The sequence below is a fragment of the Rutidosis leptorrhynchoides genome, chromosome 8 (assembly GCF_046630445.1).
Source record: "Rutidosis leptorrhynchoides isolate AG116_Rl617_1_P2 chromosome 8, CSIRO_AGI_Rlap_v1, whole genome shotgun sequence".
NCBI classification, from domain to species: Eukaryota; Viridiplantae; Streptophyta; class Magnoliopsida; order Asterales; family Asteraceae; genus Rutidosis; species Rutidosis leptorrhynchoides.
Genome location: NC_092340.1, coordinates 131,984,748 through 131,998,942, shown reverse-complemented (window position 1 = coordinate 131,998,942; position 14,195 = coordinate 131,984,748).

Genomic DNA, 14,195 nt, shown 5'->3' with positions numbered 1-14,195 from the left:
ATGTAAATAACAATTTCATTTAATATATATAAACATGGAAAAGTTCGAGTCACTACAGTTTCCTAGTCGTTATGCTGTCCGCGTGACTTATGATTATCAGGACGTAAATTCTGAAAATGCATAAGTGTTAGGTGGACTTTTAGCGGCGCTTTTTATTGTGACTGCTTTTATGTATTGTGCTGTTTTGTATTAACAGACAGAAACTAACTTGATTTGCCTTATGTTCAGGTGATAAGGATAAGGAAGCCTCTCAGTGATAGATTATTTGAGCTTATTGCCGGTATTCGGTGAGTGGGTCTATCTCCGGATAGAGTATTAGGTAGCTGACACGCTACTTGTTCAGACACTTTACTCTTATGTTTATGTTCAGTATGATTACCATGCGTAGTTAGATATTGCCATGCTAGTTAGGACGATTGCATGACTGTTTATCTGTGATCTTATGTGCGCACTATTAGTTGGACACCAACCGAGGCGGCAAGGTTGGGAACCCACCGAGGCGGCAAGGTAGGGTTAATGTGAGGTCGACTGTGGTAGCCTGGTCGGGTCATGGTGTTACTGATTATTCAGTATAGCATAGAAGGACGCATGTGTTGCGTTTGTACGGTTATGAAGTGGAATCAGTAAAGCGGACTATCGGTAGACTGTAGCTTGATCAACTAAGTTGTGTGCTCGTACAAGCCGCCGATCCTCATATTATCAGTTGTTGTTGTATGCTAGTTCAGGATGTTAGCATATATGTGGCCTTTGCATGTTTAGTTGCTTATGCTTGGTCTGTTAGATAGTATCCATTCACTTAGCAGTTGTGCTAATTCCCCCGCATTTCCACCCTTGCAGGTTTAGGTACTGCTGTTTAGGATCGGTGCTGCGGACGGGTTTGAAGACATGTTTGACTATGTGATTAACTCTGATGTTTCAATTTTAATCATGTTTTCACGTAACACCGATGTTTTGGAATATTGTAATAATAGTAACTAAGTTGATTTGTTAACTATGGTTTGTAAGTATTAACCAGGGTTACTTTATTAACTAAATGTACTTCCGCTGTGTTTAAAAAAAAATTCAGGGTGTTACAACTTGGTATCAGAGCGTGGTTTAGCAGCAAGTACGTGCACGTATTTGTTCCTAAACCCTGAGTTAAGTCAAACATGTCCGTGGGGTGGGGCTAAGTGAATGCAGGATGTTGTGCATGTTAGTGTTTAGTAAACTAACAGTTATCCACTAAGCTTTTGTGCGAGTGTTTTGTAGCACAGATGGCAGATGACAGGGATGCGAACGCTACAAACCCAATCCACCCCGGAACGTTCAGTGCTCCAGATGTGGAGGATGAGGCAGAGATTTATGAGGCTGATTATGTGCATGAGCATGAAAGTAAGCTTAAAGAAGCTCAGGAAAAGATTACTGAGCTTGAGTTAGCTAGACAGTCGGGTAATGAAGATACACCACCAGGTTTTGCCACTGCTCAATCACAAACCATACCGCAAATACACCACAACCAGTACCAATACCCATAACAGAACCAATTCCCTCAACATGTTATTCCACCACAGTTTAACTACCAATATCAAAATCCCATGATGATGAACCAAGTTCAACCACCCATATACCAACAACCATTTCCGCAACAGCAATTCTAACAACAATACCAACCACCAAAAAGATGCACCTTTAAAAAATTCAGGGATTGTAGACCTTCTCCCTACTCAGGAAGTTCTGACCCAACCACAACTCTCAACTGGTTAAGGGAAGTTGAAAAGGCATTCGAGGCATGTCAGTGTGAACCAGAATTGAAAGTAACTTATGCGAGTAGGTTATTGAAAGACATGGCTATGGTGTGGTGGGATTCAGTAATAGCAAGTGTTCCTCCAGAACAAGTTCGAATGATCACATGGGAGTAGTTTACGGTAAGGTATGTGAGCAGTACTGCAATGTGTTTTGACATGAATAGAATCAAAATGGAGTTTTTGGAGATACGGATGACACCTCAGATGTCAATTAATGAGGTAATTGAGAAATACATGGATAAGTTGAGGTTTGTACAACAATGGGTGCATGATGAACAATCAAGAATCTAACATTTTGTGAATATGATCTTACCGAAATATAGGACGTTTGTAAGGTTAGCACCGACGACATTATCTCAGGCTTTTGTGATGGCAAAGATGGTAGAAAGTGATGTTAAAGCAGCAAGAGGCATGAATATAGGGAATGTGGTACCGCAGGGTAGTGAGGCTACCAGTCAGTCTCAGTCAGGTTCTAAGTCTAAGAAACTGTTTGGGTTTAGACCGAAGGGTAAAGGTAATCAATCAAGCACAGGGTCTGGTTCGGGAAAGAGAGAATGGTATAAAGGTTGTAAGTCTTCTCATAGTGGGCAGTGTTCTGAGGCAACGAGAAGATGTTTGAGATGTGGTATGGTAGGTCATGAGTCTCAGGGGTGTTCCTTCAGGGAGAATGTGTGTTGGAGTTGTCACCAGCCGGGTCACTGTTCAGCTAGTTGTCAGACGTCAAAGGGCGCAAGTTTTGGGGCAGGGTCAGGGGTGCGTTCGGCATCTGTCGGGGGTTCCACAGCCTATAGTGGACAGAAGAGAAAAAACTGTCGACTGCGGAAGCTAGGGCCTTTCAGATGACAGTTGAGGCCGCAACTAATAATGATGATGTCATAACCGGTATGTTCTTGATCAACTTAATACCTGCTAGAGTATTGTTTGATTCCGGTGCAAATAGGACGTTTATGTCTATAGATTTCTGTACTAAGTTAGGGTTACCTGCTACTGTGCTGCCTGAGCCTGTTAGAGTAGAGGTAGCTGATGGTAAGACGGTTCCAGTCACAAGTATGTGTCTGGGGCTAGTATAGAAATTGATGGTAGACCGTTTGCTATGTCCTGTTTAGTGTTGCCTATCCCTAGTTTTGACGTAGTGTTAGGGATGAACTGGAAGAGCCTGCATAAGCCCACATTAAGTGTGATAAGAAGATTGAGACTTTCTGTTTGACCGATGGAACCCGTATTGTGGCCTGAGGGGAACGAAGTGGGTTTAGTTTTCCGTTGATTTCTATGATGAAGGCGAAGAAGTCACTCTCTAAGGGGTGTGAATCTTTTATGACTTATGTTATTGATGCTAAGATAGAGAAGAGATCGGTGATAGTGCTCCAAATGAACATATATTTAGTAGCAATATCGTTCCAATATGTAAAGTTTTTAAATGTAATTTCCTTATTTTTAGTAGTAATATATAATAAATAAGTGCGAAGACGAAAGACGCAAATCGCTCGAAAATGAAGATTTAAAGACAAAAAAGAAGATTTGAAAGACCAAAACGTCCAAAAAGCTCAAATGTACAAGATACAATTCAAAAGGTTCAATTTATTGATGAGAAACGTCTAAAAATGACAAGAGTACAAGTTACAAAATGCAAAGTACAAGATATTAAATTATACGAAAGGACGTTCGAAAATCCGGAACCGGTACCCGAGCCAACTATCAACGCTCGACGCAACGGAGCTGAAAGTACAAGTCAACTATGCACAAGAATATAATATAATATTTAAATAATTCATAATAAGAATAATAATAAATAATAAAAAGTTGTTAATTGAGCATAGTTAAGGGGTCATAAGTGAAAATTTCAAATCAACATTTGCCTATAAAATGGAATTCACGTAGTAATGAAAAAGAACACCTTTTTTCAATCTTCTTTCTTTCTTATGTAATTTATATTTATATTTATAATATTAAGTTTAATTTAAGATTAATAATAATTGGGTTATTGTAAGAAATGTTTTACGGGTTTTAAAGTCGAAACTCTGCCCGTGTAACGCTACGCGATTAATCACCACTGTAAGCTATGTTCTTCCTTTTTAAATTAATGTATCGTAACTAAGTTATTATTATGCTTATTTGAGCCGAAGTAATCGTGATGTTGCGCTAAAATATTAAGAAGGGGTTATTGAACTTTGGACCATAATTAAGGTTTGGGCAAAAGACCGACACTTGTGGAAATTGAACTATTGACTATTAATAGATGGGGGGTATTGTCTAATTGAGTGACAACTCATTGGAGTCTGTCGAACCTATCTTCAAATTAATTAACCTAATAATTAATAATGATTATGGTTGTCCTATTTAGTGATGTTCATATGGAATCTGTTATAATCATTTAATTAATCAATTGGGTTGGGTAATTGATTATTCATTCTGATCAAGTGGATGAATTAATATTCATAAACTAATTAAAACAGGGGTGGATTACATACAGTGATAACTGGTGTAATTGTTGACAGAAGTGATAACTGCGTCACAGATTAAATCCTTAATCAGTTGGAATATTTGACTTCGTGTATAAGGGTAATTTGACGAGGATACTCGCACTTTATATTTATGACCGATGGACTATTATGGACAAAAACCAGATAGACGTATCAAATAAACCAGGACAAAGGACAATTAACCCATGGTAATAAATTAAAATCAACACGTCAAACATCATGATTACGGAAGTTTAAATAAGCATAATTCTTTTATTATATTTCTCATCGTATCTTTATTTACTGTCATTTTATTTATTGTCATTATTTTACGCACTTTAATTATCGTCATTTATCTTTACGCTTAAAATATAGAATCGACAAACCGGTCATTAAACGGTAAAACCCCCCTTTTATAATAATATTACTACTTATATAATTATATATATTTTGTATAAATATAGTTAAAAATATAGTAAGTATCACCAGCTCCCTGTGGAACGAACCGGACTTACTAAAAACTACACTACTCTACGATTAGGTACACTGCCTATAGTGTTGTAGCAAGGTTTAGGTATATCCCATCCGTAAATTAATAAAACTTGTGTCATATTTTGTAGTATTTTGTATTAAAAATAATACTATTTCGTACACCCCGCTGCACACATCAAGTTTTTGGCGCCGCTGCCGGGGAGCGCTAAAACGCTATATTTTTAATTATAATAATATTGAAATAAAATATAATAATATAATAATATTGAAATAGAATATAATAATATAATAATATTGAAATATAATATAATAATATAATAATATTTTAGAATCAAATTTGATACGTAAAGTTTTAAAAAGTCGTATTTATTAAATACTTCAGGGGTATATTATGTAACTTATAATTAATAATTTCTATCATGTCGCTTTCATGTAAATAGTAAATTAATTAATTTATTTTCATTTACTATTCATGAATAGTAAATGAATTAAAAAAAAGTTTTGAAAAAAAAATTATAATTATAAAAAAATTATTAATTTGTAAAAAAAATCGTTTAAAAAAAAAAATCGTTTTTTTAAGAAAAAAAAAATTTCGTTTTTTTTAAAAAAAAAAAATTTGTGTAAAAAAAATCGTTTTTTTTAAGAAAAAAAATTCGTTTTAAAAAAAATTGTAAAAAAAAAATCGTTTTTTTAAAAAAAAATTTAAAAAAAAAAAAGTTTTAAAAAAAAATTTATATAAAAAAAAAAATTTTTTTTTTAAAAAAAAATTTTAAAATCCTTAAAATCCCTACTAACTAGAATTTTTAGGTTTGCCGTAAAATCCCTTAAGTGCTTATTCCTTAGACTAAGATTTATGTGCTTTAGAATTTTGCAACGTCGTTTTTCGCGCTACTTTCTTATTTTTATTTTTCGACGCCTATTTTTCGACCTTTTATTTTTCGACCTTTTTCGACGCGTTTTTTTTTTCTTTCTTATTTCTCGCTATTCTAGTTTTAGGATAAGATTTTTATTCTACTTCTTATCTAAATTTCTTAAAATTACGAAAATTTATTTTAAGTGGTTAAATTGATAGACATCAAAATTTTCTGGTTCGTAGTAATAGTTGGATTTGTACGTGGACCGGGTTATTGGAGCCAAACAGTCCTCAATTATATTGAGACCAAACGAATCCTGCCCCTCTGCTGCATCTTTTGACTATTCGAAACGTGGGCAAAATCAGAAAAGTCTATTAATTGGACAACTTTTATAAGTTTTTCTATTTTTTATAACTAATAGGATATTCTGTGAATGCACCGAGCAAAACGTTCACCACCTTTCATACATTCACTACCTGTAACTCGATCAAGACATCTGGCCAATATTATCGCCGTTGATTTTTCTTTAGAATCATCATCTAGACGACCAAGTACTCCAACTCAAATTTCCGATAATCCAATTTTTAAACCCTAAATATAAAGGCTCTCACAACCAAGAACCCGGAGGATATTTAAGGACAATTCCAAGATCCTGAACCACTAATCATTCCTCCTGAACCACAAACCGTTAAATCAGAATCTTCTAGTGATTCGTATTCAACAAATTCAATTATGGAAGTAACGGAACCTCTAAGTATGGAAGATCGAATGAGAGCCACACGCACGGGCCAAGGTCACGCCATTATTCAGCCAGATGTTAGAGCATCAGATTTTGAAATCAAAGGACAAATCCTACACATGATCACCAATCAGTGCCAATTTGGTGGTACAACAAAAGAAGATCCAAACGAACATCTTCGAACTTTTAATCGGATTTGTAATCTCTTTAAAATCCGAGAAGTTGAGGATGAAACTATTTATCTTATGTTGTTCCCATGGACTTTAAAGGGAGAAGCCAAAGATTGGTTAGAATCATTACCTAAAGGAACGATTGACACATGGGATGTTTTAGTTGAGAAATTTCTTCAAAAATTCTTTCCGGCATCTAAAGCCGTGAGACTTCAAGGAGAAATTGTTACGTTCACACAAAAGTCAAATGAAACTCTATATGAGGCGTGGACAAGATTTGGAAAGTTGTTGAGAGGATGTCCTCAACACGGTTTAGACACTTATCAAATAGTACAAATATTCTACCAAGGTGTCAACGTTGCTACACGAAAAGACATCGACATAACAGCTGGTGGTTCCATTATGAAGAAAACCGCAACTGAAGCTTACAAAATTATTGATAACACAGCCTCCCACTCTCATGAGTGGCACCAAGAGAAAGATATATATCTCTCATCTAAAGCGGCTAGAGCCAATTCTAGCCATAACTTTGATTCCGTTTCCGCAAAAATAGATGCTTTCGAGAGACGAATGGAAAAGATGAATAAAGATATTCACGCAATACGAATCAGTTGTGAGCAATGCGGTGGACCACACTTAATGAAAGACTGTCACATTGAACAAACGATGGAACAACGTGAGAATGTTGTCTACATGAACCAAAGGCTGGAAAATAGTTATCAGAATAATTATCAACCGCCAAGGCCAAACTTCAATCGAAATCAAAACATTCTTTACAATCCAAAAGGACCCGACAATAACTCGTATAACCAACAAGGTCCGAATAACCAACCAACTCAAAACAACACTTTCAATCAACAAAGACCTGGCTTGTATAAACCACCACAACAAACCGACGAGAAGAAGTCAAATCTGGAAGAAGTGGTATTTAAGCTAGTTGAATCTCAAACACAATTTATTGAAACTCAAACCCAAACGAATGAGAGGTTTGATCAGTCATTTAGAACTCAACAAGCTTCCATTTTGAATCTAGAAAAACAAGTAGGTACTCTTGTTAGATTGATGAGTGAAAGGGAACAAGGAAAGCTACCGAGTAATACTGAAGTAAATCCTCGGAATGAAAATGTTAATATGGTTTCAACAAATTCTGAAAAACCAGCATCAGAAGATGGGGAGGTTTTAGATGTAAGTAACAATGAAGAAGTTACACCACCACCACCACCCGAGTATGTAAAGCCAGTGGTGGCACCATACAGATCACCCATCCCGTTTCCAAGAAAAGGAGTTGAGTATGAGCAAGTAATAGGTAATAAAGTTTGTGATACCTCTGGAAAGAAGAAGAAGAAGAATAAAAAAGTGCAAGAAACAAAAACAGTAGAAGTAAACCCGGTGAAGACAGTTCCACCAAATCCTCCACCTAGGGTAGGTGATCCGGGTGAATTTATTGTTCCTTGTCTACTTAGTGACTGTGTCATGTATGATGCACTAGCAGATTTAGGTTCAAGTGTGAGTGTTATGCCTCTTTCATTATATAAGAGATTAGGTGTAGGTGAGTTAACTCCAACGGATATGAGTGTTCGACTCCTTGATCAAACCATTAAGCACCCAGTTGGAATTGCTGACAACCTACCCGTTCAAGTAGGTAATTTAACCTTTCTAGTCGAATTCATTGTCATTGACATAGAAGAGGACTCAAACGTTCCTCTAATTTTAGGTCGACCATTCTTAGCGTCCACCGGGGCGTTATTTGATGTAAGAAAGGGTAGAATGACACTTAATAATGATGAGAATTCGATCACCTTTATGATTCGACAGTCTAAATATCCACAAACCAAAACCATTGAACCGACAAAAACGATTGGTAAGAACCATGTTGTTTTACCAACTCCAACGGTAATGCTTAACAATAATAGAACGCCTAAGTGTGGGGAAAATGAAGTAACACCTAATGATGACTTGATAATAAAGAACCCCATAGTTGATACGAAATTAAATAACCCCGTTATTAACAGTTCAATGAAGAAACTTTTTAAACGGGTTATTGATGCTAAAAGTAAGGGAAACTTTAAGTTATATAACCGGTTAGTATCCAATCTGTCGCCTAAAGAAAAGGCGAAGCTAGTTGAATTTGTGGATATTATGGAAAAAGCTGGTCACTGGCTTAAAGCAAAAGTCACAGATATGCAAGTTGATTATGGTCCAAGAGAAATTGACGATGAAGTTAATCACAATTTCGACACCACATCTACCTAAGTGTGAGGAGATTCAAATATTCTAAAAAGAAAATGCTGTTTGGAGTTAGTTGTTCTGTTCTCGTGTAGTTCCAAGAATGGAATTCGATTGGTCTTTTCCGCTAGCAGACACTAAAGAACTAGTTTTCTTCCCCCATTCTGATTTTTTTTATTTTGTAGGTTTTATATGAAATTAATATGCTTTTTAAATTTAAGTTTTGTGTGAATTTAAAAACAAAATTTACTTTATTTCATTAAGTAAAAAATTGATTTCTAAAATTCGTCGTGAGTTGAAGATTAGGTAGTTGAACCGAAATTACTTTAACCGAGGGCGGGACGAGAAATTTTGTTATCATTATTTTTAATTTAATTGATTTAAAGTATGCCAAAAAAAATAATATTAGATTTTATAAATTTTTGAACGTGGGGTAATATACCCAACTTCAAAATTATGTATGTTTGTATTTTATGTTATATACAAAACAGGGTAAAATAACGCACTTTCAAAGACTGTCATTAAGTTCAGAAAAGGTACTAATTTTGACGACAAGAAACAAAATATCAAATGTGAAATAACAACAATATGTTTGCAAACTCGGTATTTTTAATCATTTTTCTACACTAATCACCCTCATGAATTTAAATTTTTGCTGATTTCTTGCAAATGAGGGCATTGCAAGATCTCAAGTGTGGGGAAGGGTTATAAATTCTTTCGGGTTTACACTTGTTTTAATTGCAAAATTTTGTGAAAATTTGAAAAAAATTTCAACTAAATGAATTCAAAATCATGTTTATACATATTTATGAACGATAAAACTAGGTGTTAATGCCGAAATTATTGTTACCTCGAGGACATAAATTGAGAAACAACTCAAAACGCTTGAATTCATTTAAAATGGGATAGAAGAGAATAAAAAGGCAAAGAAAAGAATAAATAAAAGCTAAGTGTGGGGAGAATGTACCAAGTTATTCAATTAAAAACTATCTATCACATTTTTGTATAAGAATTATTGCAGGTACTTTTGCTTTGGACGATACTAATTAGTTTTACCCGGTTTACTGTAATATATTTTAAAGAAAGATGGATCTACACGATGAATCAATTCCATCATTAAAAGGAAGTAAAGTCTTCCGAAAAAGACACGCGCTTCTTGATTTAGGTCAAGAAGTTGTCGTCCAGACCAGCTGTAGGTTGACGAAAAATCTAGAAAAGTCATCTCTAAAATCAGCAGGAAATCCACGGACCTCAGCATCAAACAGGGTCGCCATGTGGTCAGATTTATCCTAACCATGAGAAGGATTTATCTCGCATAATGGGGGGGCACCGTGCAAATTAGCTTGATAAGACTAATGAATCAAATCCCCAGAAAGGATAATCTCCTTAAAGATTAAAAATCAGCTTTTAAGACTGATATTACTCAATCCTTGAGATTGACCTTAAAGATTGAGAATTACAAACTCATGGAATTCAATGATATCTAAACTCGAGCTTGAACGAGAAAATATTTTGATCAAAAATAAAACCGATTTGTTTTCTGAAAACCTATTTTCAATACGTTCATTACCATTGAACGTAAAATCCTGAGAATTCATTGAAATTCATTAGGTCACCTGAACCAAATCGGGTGTCAACCGTAAGAACGGTGGTTGCATAGCATGGTCGGAGACAGGACCTTGTGCCAGACCGAAAAATCATAGGATGATCTTTACTATTGCTCCTACAAAGGATAGTACTAGCATCCGACACGTTTTAAGACCATAATCATATGCTTGTCATTAGACATTGCCTTAACAGTTTCTTGTTCATCGCTTTCCTTTACAACCGGACGGCAGTATGCCGAAAGGTAATATACGGGACAAGTAAACTGGACGTGTTGCTTTCCTAATACAAGGTTAGCAAGTGGGTAACACAAAACCACAAGTGTTGAGCTAAAATTTTCAAATCTGAAACCCACACAACCCACAAAAAAATATTTTGCAAACACCGGTGAAGGGTTATTCCGGAAAACTTATCTAGGGCAAAAGCTAGATTAAATTTTCAAAAAGATCAAATGTTTTCATAAAGATCCAATTTCCTTAAGGATCTACATTTTCATAGTCATGTGGGACTGTAAACCACCTTTCAAATGTGCACTTTGCTTTGGAAACCGAAAGTAAATCGGCTATTTGATTGCAAGTGTCGTTGACCTAAACCCGAGGCAACTGTGGATGACACACCCACCTTTAACCATGGTTCTATCGTTACTATCATTGTTTATACCACCATATCAAAATCACTGATGTACAAAGTGTGATGAATAAAAAAGTGATTCATGTATGTTTTTATTTCAAGTTCTGTATTGCTTGAGGACAAGCAACGTTCAAGTGTGGGGATATTTGATAGTGCTCCAAATGAACATATATTTAGTAGCAATATCGTTCCAATATGTAAAGTTTTTAAATGTAATTTCCTTATTTTTAGTAGTAATAGTTAAATAAATAAGTGCGAAGACGAAAGACGCAAATCGCTCGAAAATGAAGATTTAAAGACAAAAACGAAGATTTGAAAGACCAAAACGTCCAAAAAGGTCAAATGTACAAGATACAATTCAAAAGGTTCAATTTATTGATGAGAAACGTCTAAAAATGACAAGAGTACAAGTTACAAAATGCAAAGTACAAGATATTAAATTATACGAAAGGACGTTCGAAAATCCGGAACCGGTACCCGAGCCAACTATCAACGCTCGACGCAACGGAGCTGAAAGTACAAGTCAACTATGCACAAGAATATAATATAATATTTAAATAATTCATAATAAGAATAATAATAAATAATAAAAAGTTGTTAATTGAGCATAGTTAAGGGGTCATAAGTGAAAATTTCAAATCAACATTTGCCTATAAAATGGAATTCACGTAGTAATGAAAAAGAACACCTTTTTTCAATCTACTTTCTTTCTTATGTAATTTATATTTATATTTATATTTATAATATTAAGTTTAATTTAAGATTAATAATAATTGGGTTATTGTAAGAAATGTTTTACGGGTTTTAAAGTCGAAACTCTGCCCGTGTAACGCTAAGCGATTAATCACCACTGTAAGCTATGTTCTTCCTTTTTAAATTAATGTATCGTAACTAAGTTATTATTATGCTTATTTGAGCCGAAGTAATCGTGATGTTGGGCTAAAATATTAAGAAGGGGTTATTGAACTTTGGACCATAATTAAGGTTTGGGCAAAAGACCGACACTTGTGGAAATTGAACTATTGACTATTAATAGATGGGGGGTATTGTCTAATTGAGTGACAACTCATTGGAGTCTGTCGAACCTATCTTCAAATTAATTAACCTAATAATTAATAATGATTATGGTTGTCCTATTTAGTGATGTTCATATGGAATCTGTTATAATCATTTAATTAATCAATTGGGTTGGGTAATTGATTATTCATTCTGATCAAGTGGATGAATTAATATTCATAAACTAATTAAAACAGGGGTGGATTACATACAGTGATAACTGGTGTAATTGTTGACAGAAGTGATAACTGCGTCACAGTTTAAATCCTTAATCAGTTGGAATATTTGACTTCGGGTATAAGGGTAATTTGACGAGGATACTCGCACTTTATATTTATGACCGATGGACTATTATGGACAAAAACCAGATAGACGTATCAAATAAACCAGGACAAAGGACAATTAACCCATGATAATAAATTAAAATCAACACGTCAAACATCATGATTACGGGAGTTTAAATAAGCATAATTCTTTTATTATATTTCTCATCGTATCTTTATTTACTGTCATTTTATTACTCGCAATTTTATTTACTGTCATTTTATTTATTGTCATTATTTTACGCACTTTAATTATCGTCATTTATCTTTACGCTTAAAATATAGAATCGACAAACCGGTCATTAAACGGTAAAACCCCCCTTTTATAATAATATTACTACTTATATAATTATATATATTTTGTATAAATATAGTTAAAAATATAGTAAGTATCACCAGCTCCCTGTGGAACGAACCGGACTTACTAAAAACTACACTACTCTACGATTAGGTACACTGCCTATAGTGTTGTAGCAAGGTTTAGGTATATCCCATCCGTAAATTAATAAAACTTGTGTCATATTTTGTAGTATTTTGTATTAAAAATAATACTATTTCGTACACCCCGCTGCACACATCAATCGGTTACTAATATTCAAGTGGTTTCGTAATTTCCCGAGGTATTTCCTGACGAATTACCGGGGTTGCCGCCGGTAAGAGAAGTAGTGTATAAGATTGAGTTGGTTCCGGGAACAACTCCAGTGGCTAAGGCTCCTTATAGGTTAGCACCTTCTGAAATTAGAGAGATGATGTCTCATATACAAGAATTGTTAGACAGAGGGTTTATAAGACCGAGTTTCCCGCCGTGGGGTGTGCCGGTGTTGTTTGTAACGAAGAAAGACGGTACTCTGAGAATGTGAATAGATTATCGAGAATTGAATAAGAGGACGGTTAAGAACAAGTATCTTTTACCTAGAATCGATGATCTGTTTAACCAGCTTCAGGGTGCGTCATATTTTTCAAAAATAGACCTTAGATCCGGATATCATCAGGTTCGGGTTGCAGAATCAGATATACCAAAGACACCGTTCAGAACGAGATATGGGCATTATGAGTTCTTGGTTATGCCATTTGGGTTGACGAATGCTCTAGCAGTTTTCATGGATCTGATGAACAGAGTTTGTACACCGTATTTAGATCAGTTTGTGATTATGTTTATCGATGATATATTGGTGTATTCAAAGTCAGAAGCTGATCATGCGACACATCTTTGAAACAACCCAACCCGTATTCCATAAGATAAATTATTTTTTTTAAATAATACACATTTACGCGCCAATTAAATATGTAAGCCATTCCACAAGTTCCATTTAAACGTACAACAATTTAAATGTTTACAAAAAGGCACGAAGGCCATTAATTAAGTTTAATACAAGTTTGACCCACTACAAATGGTAGTTTATAATCCAAACGACACTCGAGCATGGTTTGGGACTAAACTACCCAAAACGTTAGGCCAATTTCCAAAAGCTATCACGTCCCAAAAGCGTACCCTAAACAACAAGCGGAATCTCTAATCCAATCGAAGGCCCTTACCCTTGTCAACGCCGGAGCCTATAAAAAGATAAACAACGAGAGGGTAAGCAAAGCTTAGTGAATGCAATAATTATACCCATTATATATATATATATATATATATATATATATATATATATATATATATATATATATATATATATATATATATATATATATATATATATATATATGTATATATATATATAATATACCTACTTGCAATCACTTACACATATACCGCATACACGCTAGCAATACAATTAGCATACCATCTCAAGTACAAAGTTAATAATCTCCAACAAACCACTAGTAGTGTAATCAATAACATATAATCAACAT